Source organism: Triticum dicoccoides, chromosome 4A (genome assembly GCF_002162155.2).
Source record: "Triticum dicoccoides isolate Atlit2015 ecotype Zavitan chromosome 4A, WEW_v2.0, whole genome shotgun sequence".
NCBI classification, from domain to species: Eukaryota; Viridiplantae; Streptophyta; class Magnoliopsida; order Poales; family Poaceae; genus Triticum; species Triticum dicoccoides.
This window is the reverse complement of record NC_041386.1, coordinates 178354896-178366854: the sequence shown is the minus strand read 5'-3', so window position 1 is coordinate 178366854 and position 11959 is coordinate 178354896.

The following is an 11959-nucleotide window of genomic DNA, read 5'->3' as shown; positions in this document are numbered from 1 at the left end:
CCTCAAAAAAGCCAGGATCCTTATTGCGATTATGATCCTCTGGCTGAGGAGTAGGACAGTGGACATCCTCGATCATCCTCTTCCATGACTAAAGTTGGTGGCAATGAAATATACATTTAATTAGTGTCTGTGATGCAGTAAAATAAGCACAGGTGAATCAAGATCTTACCCATTCAATAGGTGTGTACATGGAATAGGCCTCCCGACAGTTTAAATGAAGAAAATCTTCTTTTTCGCCCTTACACAGATCGGCCAAACTAGAGGCCAGTTCAGCTGGGGTATTCAGACGCTGCCGTCTGTAATGGGACATGTCGTCTTCTCCATTGTAGCACCATAAAGGAGTTACTCTGGATTGGAGGGGCTGCACGCACCTCTTTATTGCGATCACCATGACTTCAACTATTGAGAGTTCGGAGTGGGCCAGCAGCCTGACCTTGCTGACCAACAACTGTATCTCTGTGCTGTCCTCTTCTTTGGGGCTTCGGGGACGCTAGTTGAGGCGCTTCCTTAAAGGAGCACTGGAGAATCTAGGGAGGCCACTACGAACTGGGTCTGACAGTGGGACATCATCCACATAAAACCATTCCGAAGTCCATTACGGGTATACCTCTTTAGGTGTTCCTACGAAGTATCCGGACCCGGCTATACGCCATACTTCGGCAGCGCCCACCTCAAATATAGAGCCTCCTCGGTGGCGAGGAACGAGACCAAAGAACTTCCTCCGTAATTCAAAGTGGGCTTCAATACCCAAAAATAGCTCGCAGAGGGCAACAAAGCCTGAGATGCGCAAAATCGAACCTAGGGTGAGGTTGTGTAGTTGCATGCAGTAAAATACCAATAATCCCTGAGAAAGGGATGGATTGGAAATCCTAGGCCCCGCAATAAGAATGGGACGAAGCACACCCTCTCGTCCTTATTGGGGTTGGGGAAATTCTCGGCCATCGCGTCGTTGCCTACTGAGTGCAATCCCGCTCGAACAGAGACTAGATCTGCGGGAGGGAGGAAGCCTTGCGTCTAGAGCTGGCTTAATTAAAGATGAGGCACAGAGAAACTCTACCAATCTCCCTCTTTAGGGCCATGGGGATGTGAGGAGGAGCCTGGGGTGCTGCCCATGGTGGAAGGCTTTGCTCGTGGCTGGATTTGGCGATTTCCTTTCTGCGCGATGGGGGATGCCATTTGGAAATCTATATCACTTTATATAGATGCCATCAGAGCGTGGTAAAGGACTTATTTACAATAAGGACATGGACCGTTCGTATTCATCCTACGCGTGAAAGTTGAAGCGCCATCAGGGGGGATTGTAAAAGATGTTAAGGTTGTCACTGGATAATCGACAGTTCGGATTGTAATGAAGAACCCACCTTTCAAAGCTGAAGACAATCGGCGAGCCGAAGACTACGTCGTCATTGAGGGCGAGTTCGGGGGCTACTGAGGGAGTCCTAGATTATGGGGTCCTCGGATGGCCGGGCTATGCAGCATGGGACGGATTGATGGGCCATGAAGATAGAAGATAGAAGGCCTTCCCCCATGTTCAGATGGGACTCTCCTTTGCGTGGATGGCAAGCTTGGCGTCCGGATGTGAAGATTCCTTTCTCTATAAACCGACTCTATATAACCCTAGGTCCCTCCCATGTCTATATAAACCGGAGGGTTTAGTCCGTAGAGGCAATCAGAATCCATACAGGCTAGGCATCTAGGGTTTAGCCATTACGATCTCGAGGTAGATCAACTCTTGTAACCCATATACTCATCAAAGTCAATCAAGCAGGAAGTAGGGTATTACCTCCATCAAGAGGGCCCGAACCTGGGTAAACATCGTGTCCCCTGCCTCCTGTTACCTTTGATCCTCAGACGCACAGTTCGGGACCCCCTACTTGAGATCGGCTGGTTTTAACACCGACACCAAGGCACCAGATTTCTTCTTGGGTGCCATGGTCGATGGCGCTGTCGAGGATGAAGATGGTGATGAAGATGACGCGCTGTTTACGCCCTCAAGTTCATGCAAGCGCTCCCCCTACCTGGCGTGCCAAAGATGTCGTGCAATATCCGCGACCACCTATGGGATTGGGTGGCCCCTTGCTGGTTCGATGAGGGGAGGTCGTGTTGGACAAAGAGCAGATAAGCGTACGACACCACGACAGAGAGCACACAAGCAATTTACCCAAGTTCGGGCCGCCGCGAGGCGTAAGACTCTACTCCTGCTTTGGTGGATTGATGGTGGAATGAGCATGATGATGCGTAGTATACTTGCCCGACAGGGTTTGCCTCGGGGCCGCAGCGACTACGTGCGTGTGTGGCTTGGTTTCATCAACTTTCCAGCCCTTCATACGAGTGCCATGGGCCCCTTTTATAGATTAAGGGGTCACCACAATGGCAAAGTTGTCATTATCCACTAATATGATAGCGAACAGTGCTACCATACCTAACTTTGCAGGCTGACAGGGTGCATTAAATGTGCCGCTTGGTGTCACATCACTGGTCGCCCGACAAGGCTTGCCGGGCTATCTTGCCAGCTCCGCGCCTACTCCCTTGACACGTCACAAGACGGGTGTCATCTGTAGGCTTCTTCTATAGGAAATGGCTGCCATGTGGCGAACGGCTTCCACTTAGTCATCTTGCGGCTTGACACCGCACTGATTGACAACGTGGGTCGCGCTTGAGTGGTTGGTGGAGTGGTTCTGCTCCCGCGAGCCCCGTCAGACCTTGCCGGGGTGCCTTGGTTGCCTGCTTCTTGCAGTGGCCTTGCTCCTTGCCGGGATCACCTGCCCGACAAGGGAGGCCCTTCTCTTGCCGATATGTTGCTCTTCTGGCTCGATCTTGGTCTCTCTGGAATGCGTGTTGGTTCTTCAAATCTCTTGGTCCTTCAATCTCTGACTTGGGTTGGTGCTTCAATATTGATCTCGTGCATGTGCACAGTCTGGGCAACAGACCCAGGGATTGTTGCACCGACACGAAGACGTTCGACTACATCAATTGTGTTAACCTAACACTTCCGCTTTCGATCTATGAGGGTACATGGACACACTCTCCCCCTCTCGTTTCTATGCATGTCCTAGAAAGATCTTGCATTATCGTAGGAATTTTTTTGAAATTGCATGCTACGTTCCCCAACAAAACATGCATAACTTTCTCATCCGGACTCCAATTTTGATGATTTTGGACTCGTTTTGAAGCTATTGAAAAACTCTAGGTCGTCACATAGAGAACCACCCAAGATCAACCAAAATGGAGGATGCAAAATATGAAAAGGCTAGATCATAGAATTTGGGGAACCCTTATGGCTTTGGATAAAGATATATATGTATATGATCGGAGTGGAATTGTGTGTAGGAGATAATGACTTGAGAAAGTCCATCACGAAACCCTTTGATCTCCTCTTAATAGTAAGGGATCCCTATAACTCAAGAATCATAAAATAGCTACACTAGATAGCTTTTGGAAATCCATTCTTGGGCATATATCTTTTTCCGATGGTCATTGATCCATGCGACTACAACCAAGGGAACTAATACCTTTGACTCGAGCATTCTACATGAGATTGATGTTGACATTTATTCTTGGCTTAATATGGAGGAAGCATAACCTTGATCACGAAATTTGGTGATGACTTCAAATAGCTCCTCAATAAGCCATGCGGGGATCATTGCATTGCATTCTATCTTCACATGTCCATCATGTGATCATCCACAAGCTAGTTATCTTGAGCTTGCCCTTGTCAACTATGATCATCATCACTTGATGTCATACTCTCATGGACACTTGGAATCTTTCTCTTGAAGCAAGCCCATGAGAAACACCTAACCCATGTTGATATAGAAAACACATAGTATGGGTTAGTACACAAAGAAAAATTGACAATTACTTCCCATACCACAAGATCCCATGTGGTACATCATTTACGCTTGTGTCATGACCATCTTTGAGTTCAATCTTTGATCTTCATCTTGGTCGGCATTTATCTTTGCTCCATGATTAATCTTGGTGTATTTAAGGCCCTATTGATCTCTTCACTATGCTTCATTGCTTCAAGACATGATCACCAATATCTCAATTCACGATGACCATATCAAGCTTCTCCATGAATCTCATATCAGACATCACTTGATCGTTTTTATGTGCTACTTGTGAGATGCGTTGGGATTTTCTCCGAAGAGGGGAGATGCAGTACAGTAGAGATAAGTATTTCCCTCAGTGAGAACCAAGGTTTATCAAACCAATAGGAGAATCACCCAAATTCCCGTCTTCAGCACCTACACACACAAAAGCAAAATACTTGCACCCAACGCGAACAAGAAGGTTGTCAATCCCCTTGAACTCGTTACCTGCAAGGATCAAATCTTTTATAGGTAGAAGGATAAATTGCAAAGTAAAATTAAAGTAAATAAATTACAAAAAAGTGGGATTTTATAATATGATTAAAAGTAGACCCGGGGGCCATAGTTTTCACTAGAGGCTTCTCTCTCGAACAGATAGCATACGGTGGGTGAACAAATTACTGTTGGGCAATTGATAAAAAACGCATAGTTATGATGTTACTCATGGTAATGATCATGTATATAGGCATCACATCCGAGACAAGTAGACCAGCTCCTGCCTGGATCTACTACTATTACTCCACCAATCGACTACTATCAAGCATGCATCTATGGTATTATTTTATGACAAACGGAGTAACAGCTTAAGCAAGATAATATGATGTAGACAAAGTAAACCCAAGCAATATGAATACACCCCGTCATTTTACCATTAATGGCAACAATACAAATACATGTCTTGTCCCCTACAATGTCACTAGGATATAGTGCACTGCAAGATTGAACCCATTACAAAGCACCTCTCCCACTGAAGATAAATCAATCTAGTTGGCCAAACCAAACAGATAGATCAGATAGAAATACAAATCTATAACAATCATGCATAATAAAGTTGAGAAAAGACTTAGTTACTTTCAGTGAATAATTTGATCATAAACCCACAATTCATCGGATCCCAACAAACACACTGCAAAAGAAGATTATATTGGATAGAACTCCAAGAAGATCGAGGAGCACATGGTATTGAAGATAAAAGAGGATATAAGAAGTCGTCTAGCGACTAGCTATGGACCTCTAGGTTTGTGGTGAACTACTCACACATCATCAGAAGGCGACAAGGATGATGTAGAAGCCCTCCGTGATCAATTCCCCCTCCGGTAGAGTACCGAAAAAGGCCTCTAGATGGGATCATGGAAGAACAGAATCTTGCGGTAGCGGGAAAAGTGTTTCGGGTGGCTCTTTGTTGATTTGGGAATTTATAGAGTTGGAATTAGGTCAAGGGGAGCTACGAGGGGCCCATGAGCTGAGGGGGAGAACAAGTTGTTAAGTCACAAAATGATTTGCTTAATGAGATGAATAACAAAATGAATGATCATGTTTGTCAGAGTAACGACTAGAGGAGGTAGAATGACTCAGGATCCACTATATCCTAAAGGTCATCCTAAAAGAATTGAGCAAGATTCTTAGAGAATTAACAATGATGCGCCTAGATCATCTAAGAAGAAAAACAAAAATAAAAATGATAGAACTTTGCATGCTTCTAGTGAACTTGAGGTAGAAAACCCTCTTGAGAATAGTAACAATGTTTCTATTTCTGATGCCGAGACACAATCTGGTAATGAACATTCACCTACTGATATTGATAACGATGATGTTCATGTTAATGCTCAACCCGATAATGCTAAAGAACCTGATAATGACGTAGAAATAGAACCCACTATTGATCTTGATAACCAACTGATACGCCTCCAACGTATCTATATTTTTTGATTGTTCCATGCTATTCTATTATCTGTTTTGGATGTTTTATATGCATTAATATGCTATTTTATAAGATTTTTGGTACTAACCTATTAACCTAGAGCCCAGTGTCAGTTTCTGTTTTTTCCTTGTTTTAGAGTTTCACAGAAAAGGAATACTAAACGGAGTCCTAACGGAATAAAACTTTTGCGATGACCTTTCTTTGACCAAAAGACACCCAGGAGACTTGGAGTGCAAGTTAGAAGAGCCATGAGGTGGCCACAAGGGTGAAGGGTGTGCCTAGGGGGGTAGGGCGTGCCCCCAACCTTGTGGGCCCCTCGTAGACCTCTTGACCTAGATCTTGCTCCTATATATACTCTTATACCCCAAAAACATCCAGGGGAGCCACGAAACCACTTTTCCACCACCACAACCTTCTGTACCTGTGAGATCCCATCTTGGGGCCTTTTCCAGCATCCTGCCGGAGGGGGATTCCATCATGGAGGGCTTCTACATCAACACCATTTCCTCTCCGATGAAGTGTGAGTAGTGTACTTCATACCTACGGGTCCATAGCTAGTAGCTAGATGGCTTCTTCTCTCTCTTTGATTCTCAATACCATGTTCTCCTCGATGTACTTGGAGATCTATTCTATGTAATACTCTTTTGCTGTGTGTTTGCCAAGATCCGATGAATTGTGGATTTATGATCAGTTTATCTATGAATATTATTTGAATCCCCTCAGAATTCTTCTATGCATGATTTGATATCTTTGGAAGTCTCTTCGAACTATCGATTTGGTTTGGCCAACTAGATTGGTTTTTCTTGCAATGGGAGAGGTGATTAGCTTTAGGTTTAATCTTGCGGTTCTTGATCCTAGTGACAGAAGGGGAATCGATGCGTAATGTATTGTTGCCATCGAGGATAACAAAATGGGGTTTTCATCATATTTTTTGAGTTAATCCCGCTACATCATGTCATCTTACTTAATGCGTTACTCTGTTCTTATGAACTTAATACTCTAGATGCAGGTAGGAGTCGGTTGACGTGTGGAGTAATAGTAGTAGATGAAGAATCGTTTCGGTTTACTTGATTCGGACGTGATGCCTATATTCATGATCATTGCCTTAGATATCATCATAACTTTGCGCTTTTCTATCAATTGCTCGCCAGTAATTTGTTCACCCATCGTAATATTTTATATCTTGAGAGAATCCTCTAGTGAAACCTATGGCCCCCGGGTCTATTTTCCATCATATAAGTTTCTGGTCTACAATTCTAGTTTCCTATTTACTTTCCTTTGCAATCTTTTACTTTTCGTTCCATAAACCAAAAATATCACTTTACCGTTTATCCATCTCTATCAGATCTCACTTTGTGAATAATCGTGAAGGGATTGACAACCCCTTTGTCGCGTTGGTTGCAAGTTGGTCTTTGTTTGTGCAGGTATTCAGTGGCTTGTTGCATTGTCTCCTACTGGATTGGTACCTTGGTTCTCCAAATTGAGGGAAATACTTACGCTACTTTGCTGCATCACCCTTTCCTCTTCAAGGGAAAAACCAACACAAGCTCAAGAGGTAGCACCAACCTCCTAAGAATAAAAGATATGATGAGAGATATTTCGTTGCTAGAAAACATGGTAATGAGAGAGAAACATGGGTTCAGAAGCCCATAGCTTTTCCTAATAATCCACCTAAAAATAAGGATGAGGAAGAATTTGAATGCTTTGTTTAAATGCTTAGGCCAGTCTTTTTGCGTACTCGTTTGACTGATATTTTGAAGATGCACCCATATGCTAAGTATAGGAAATATGTTGTCGCTAATAAAAGAAAGATACATGAACCTGAAATTTCAACCATGCTCGCAAATTATTCTTTTATGGGTGGAGTACCTAAGAAGTTAGGTGATCCAGGAATACCCAATGTACCATGCTCCATTAAAAGAAGTTATGTCAAAACTGATTTATGTGATTTGGGAATCGGTGTTAGTTTTATGCCCTTCTCTTTATATAGAAGACTTGATTTGAATAAGTTGACACCTACTGAAATCTCTTTGCAAATGGCTGATAAATCAACTGCTATACCTATCGGTATTTGTGAGGATGTCCCTGTGGTAGTTGTAAACGTTACTATCTTAACAAACTTTGTTATACATAATATGCCTGAGGATGACAACATGTCGATTATCCTTAGTAGACCCTTTTTGAATACTGCAGGGGCTGTTATGGATTGCAACAAAAGCAAGGTCACTTTTCATATCAATGGTAATGAGCAAACGGTACAATTTCCGAAGAATCAACTCCAAGTGAACAATATCAATTGTATTTTAAAAGTTTCGGCAATCACTATTGGAGGTTTTGAATTCCCTCTTCCTTCTATCAAAAAAATATGAAACTCTTATTATGGGGGAAATGCATATCTCCATTGAGGTAACCTAGTGTTATATGAAGATTCTTCGGTTTCATGTTACATAGAAATAGTTTTTTAATAAGACTTGATCAACCTTATTAATGGATTCTTTTTAAGGGGCATGTGGTTTATGAATTTAGCAAGAATACCTTTATGTACCTATTGTTTGCTCTCTATTATTTCTAGTTTAATAAAGTAAAATGCCATGATTATCCTATTTTTGGAATTATCCATGCAATAAAAAATGGCCCAAAAATAAAAGTGCTCAGATTGTCATAAAATTTTAACATGATTTGTTTCTAGAATATATAAGATTTTTTGGCACTAAATACATCCTAGGGGGATGCCCCTGTTGCCCACAAGGCAACAGGGCATGATGGCAGCTAGAACCACGTCAGTATTTTCCCGGAGAGGGAGTGATGATGTAGCACATCGATGGTAGAGTATTCCCTCAATTATGAAACCAAGTTATAAAACTAGTAGGAGAACCAACCAACACAACGTAAACATCATTTGCACATAAATAACAACACCTCACAACCAGACGTGTTAAAGGGGTTGTCAATCCCTTTTGGGTTACAGTGCCAAAAATTGGTGTGTGATGGTAAAAGGCTGTAATAGATTGGATAAATAGATAGCAAATAAAATAAAGTGCAGCAATATATTTTTGTATTTTTGGGTTAATAGATCTGAAAATAAAAGCAAGGAAAAAGTAGATCACAAAATCAAATATATGAGAAATAAGACCCGGGGGCCGTAGGTTTCAGTAGTGGCTTCTCTCAAGAAAAATAGCAAACAGTGGGTGAAAAAATTACTGTTGGGCAATTGATGGAACTTCAAATAATTATGACGATATCCAGGCAATGATCATTACATAAGCATCACATCCAACATTAGTAGACTGACTCATTCCTGCATCTACTACTATTACTCCACACATCGACCGCTATCCAGCATGCATCTAGTGTATTAAGTTCATGGAAAAACAGAGTGATGAAATAAGAACGATGACATGATATAGACAAGATCCATTTATCTATATGGCGGTAGATATAGATCTCGTCTTTTTATCCTTAGTAGCAACGATACATATGTGTCGGTTCCCTTTCTGTCACTAGGATCAAGCACCATAAGATCGAACCCACTACCGTGCACCTCTTCCCATTATAAGATAAATAGATCGAGTTGGCCAGACAAAACCAAAATATCGGAGAAGAAATACGAGGCTATAAGAGATCATTCATAAAAGAGATGTAAGAAACTCAAATACTTTCATGGATATAAAAACATAGATCTGATCATAAACTCGAAGTTCATCGATCCCAACAAACACACCGCAAAAAGAGTTACATCATATGGATCTCCAAGAGACCATTGTATTGAGGATCAAGAGAGAGAGAGAGAGATGAAGCCATCTAGCTACTAACTACAGACCCGGAGGTCTACAAAGAACTACCCACACATCATCGGAGAGGCACCAATGGAAGTGGTGAGCCCCTCCATGATGGTGTCTAGATCGGATCTAATGATTCTGGACTCTGCGGTGGTTGGATGAATATTTCGTCAACTCCCCTAGGGTTTTGGGATTATTTAGGTATTTATAGAGAAAAGAGGCAGTCCAGGGGGCACCCGAGGTTGGCACAACCCACCTGGGCGCGCCAGGGTCTCCTGGCGCGCCCTGGTGGGTTGTGCCCCCTTCGAGGCACCCCTAGGTGCAACCAGGGCCCATCTGCTTCCTTTTGGCCCATAAAAATCATCGTAAAGTTTCGTGCCATTTGGACTCCGTTTGATATTGATTTCCTGCGATGTAAAAAACATGGAAAAACAGGAACTTGCGCTAGGCACTATGTCAATAGGTTAGTACCAAAAAATGATATAAAATGATTATAAAACATCCAAGATTGATAATAAAACAGCATGGAACAATCAAAAATTATAGATACATTGGAGACATATCAACATCCCCAAGCTTAACTCCTACTCGTCCTCGAGTAGGTAAGTGACAAAAACAGAATTTTTGATGTGGAGTGCTGTTCATCAAGTCATATCATATTCTTTTCTTTATAGCATGGACATTTGGAATTTTATATGATTCAAAGCAATAGTATAGTTTTGACATAATAATTTAGATACTCAAACATATCAACAAGCAACCATGTCTTTCAAAATATCAATGCTAAAATAAGTTATCCCTAGCCCATCATGCTCAAACATTGATCCATTCATGAAACACACTCGAATATTAACTACACCCAATACTTGAGCACGATCATATTGCATCCTAGTTGGTGCTTTTTATGTGAGAAGATGGAGACTCAAATTTCAAAAATAAAAATGGCATAAAGTAAAAGAGAGTCCCTTTGCAGAGGGAAGTAGGGATTTGTAGAGGTGCTAGAGCTTGAAGTGAAAAATATGAGATAAAAACATTTTGGGAGGTGTATCCATCCCACCAACGAAAACGACTTAGAGTTTCGAACACTTTCCATGCTAGATATGCCATAGGCGGTTCCCAAACAAAAAATAAAGTTTATTGCTTTTTCCACCATAAATTTCACTTTCCATGGCTAGCCGTATCCATGGGTGCCCTCCATACCAACACTTTCCAAGGAATTTATTATTTGACAACATAAAGTAAATTCATTTCTTTTTTCATTTCAGGACTGGGAATCCCTAATACCTTTGCCTTACTCCTGTTCAATGACAAGTGAATGAACACTCATCTTGAGAATAACACATCTGGCATGGAAAATATTAGCCACCCGTTACCATTCCGCAAACGAAACAAACACACAAAAGAGAAGTTTATTTTGAAAATTAGAGATGACACATGCAAATTTGCCAAGAACGGAAAATTAATACATCATATAGGTTGATATAGTGGACTCATGTGGCAAAAATGGTTTAAAGGATTTTGGATGCACAAGTTGAGGTCATACTTAGTGCAAAATGAAGGCTAGCAAAAGATTGGTAAGCGACCAACCAAGAAACAAATAATCTCATAAGCAAGCATTAAGCATAATTAACACCAAATAATGGACCACAAGTAGGATATAATTTTCATTGCATGATTATTGACTTTCGTACTTGCATAGGGAATCACAAACCTTAACACCATTGTTCCTACTAAAGCATAATTACTCATGAACATAACTCACATATCACATCATCATATATCAAAACTATTACTAAGAATCAAGTTTATTTTGTCCAATGATCTTCATGACATTTTCTTTACTTTATCCTTCTTGGATATCTATCACTTTGGGACTAATTTTCATGAGTTGCTTTTCATAATCTCAACCAAGTATAAGTGAAGATCATGAGCATAACAATTTTTCTTTCTCTCAAAATAATTAATGTGAAGCAAGAGAGAATTTATTCAAAATTATACTACTCTCAAACAAATCTAAGTGAAGCAAGAGAGCATTTCTCCAAAAATACTAAGCACAACGTGCTCAAAAAGATATAAGTGAAGTACTAGAGCAAGTTCCAGCTCTCTCAAATAGGTGTGTCCAGCAAGGATTGATAGCTCAAAACACAAAGTAAAACAAGCAAAGACACATATCATACAAAACACTCCAAGCAAAACACATATCATGTGATGAATAAAAATATAGTCTCCAGTAAAATACCGATAATTGTTGGAAGAAACCGAGGATGCCACTTGGGGGCATAGCCAAGCTTAGTTGGTTGCTCTTTCTTGGATAATAGCTTGGGATGCTGGAGCATCCCAGAGGGAGTCCAGGACTAAGGGGTCCTCGGGCGTCCGACCTGTTA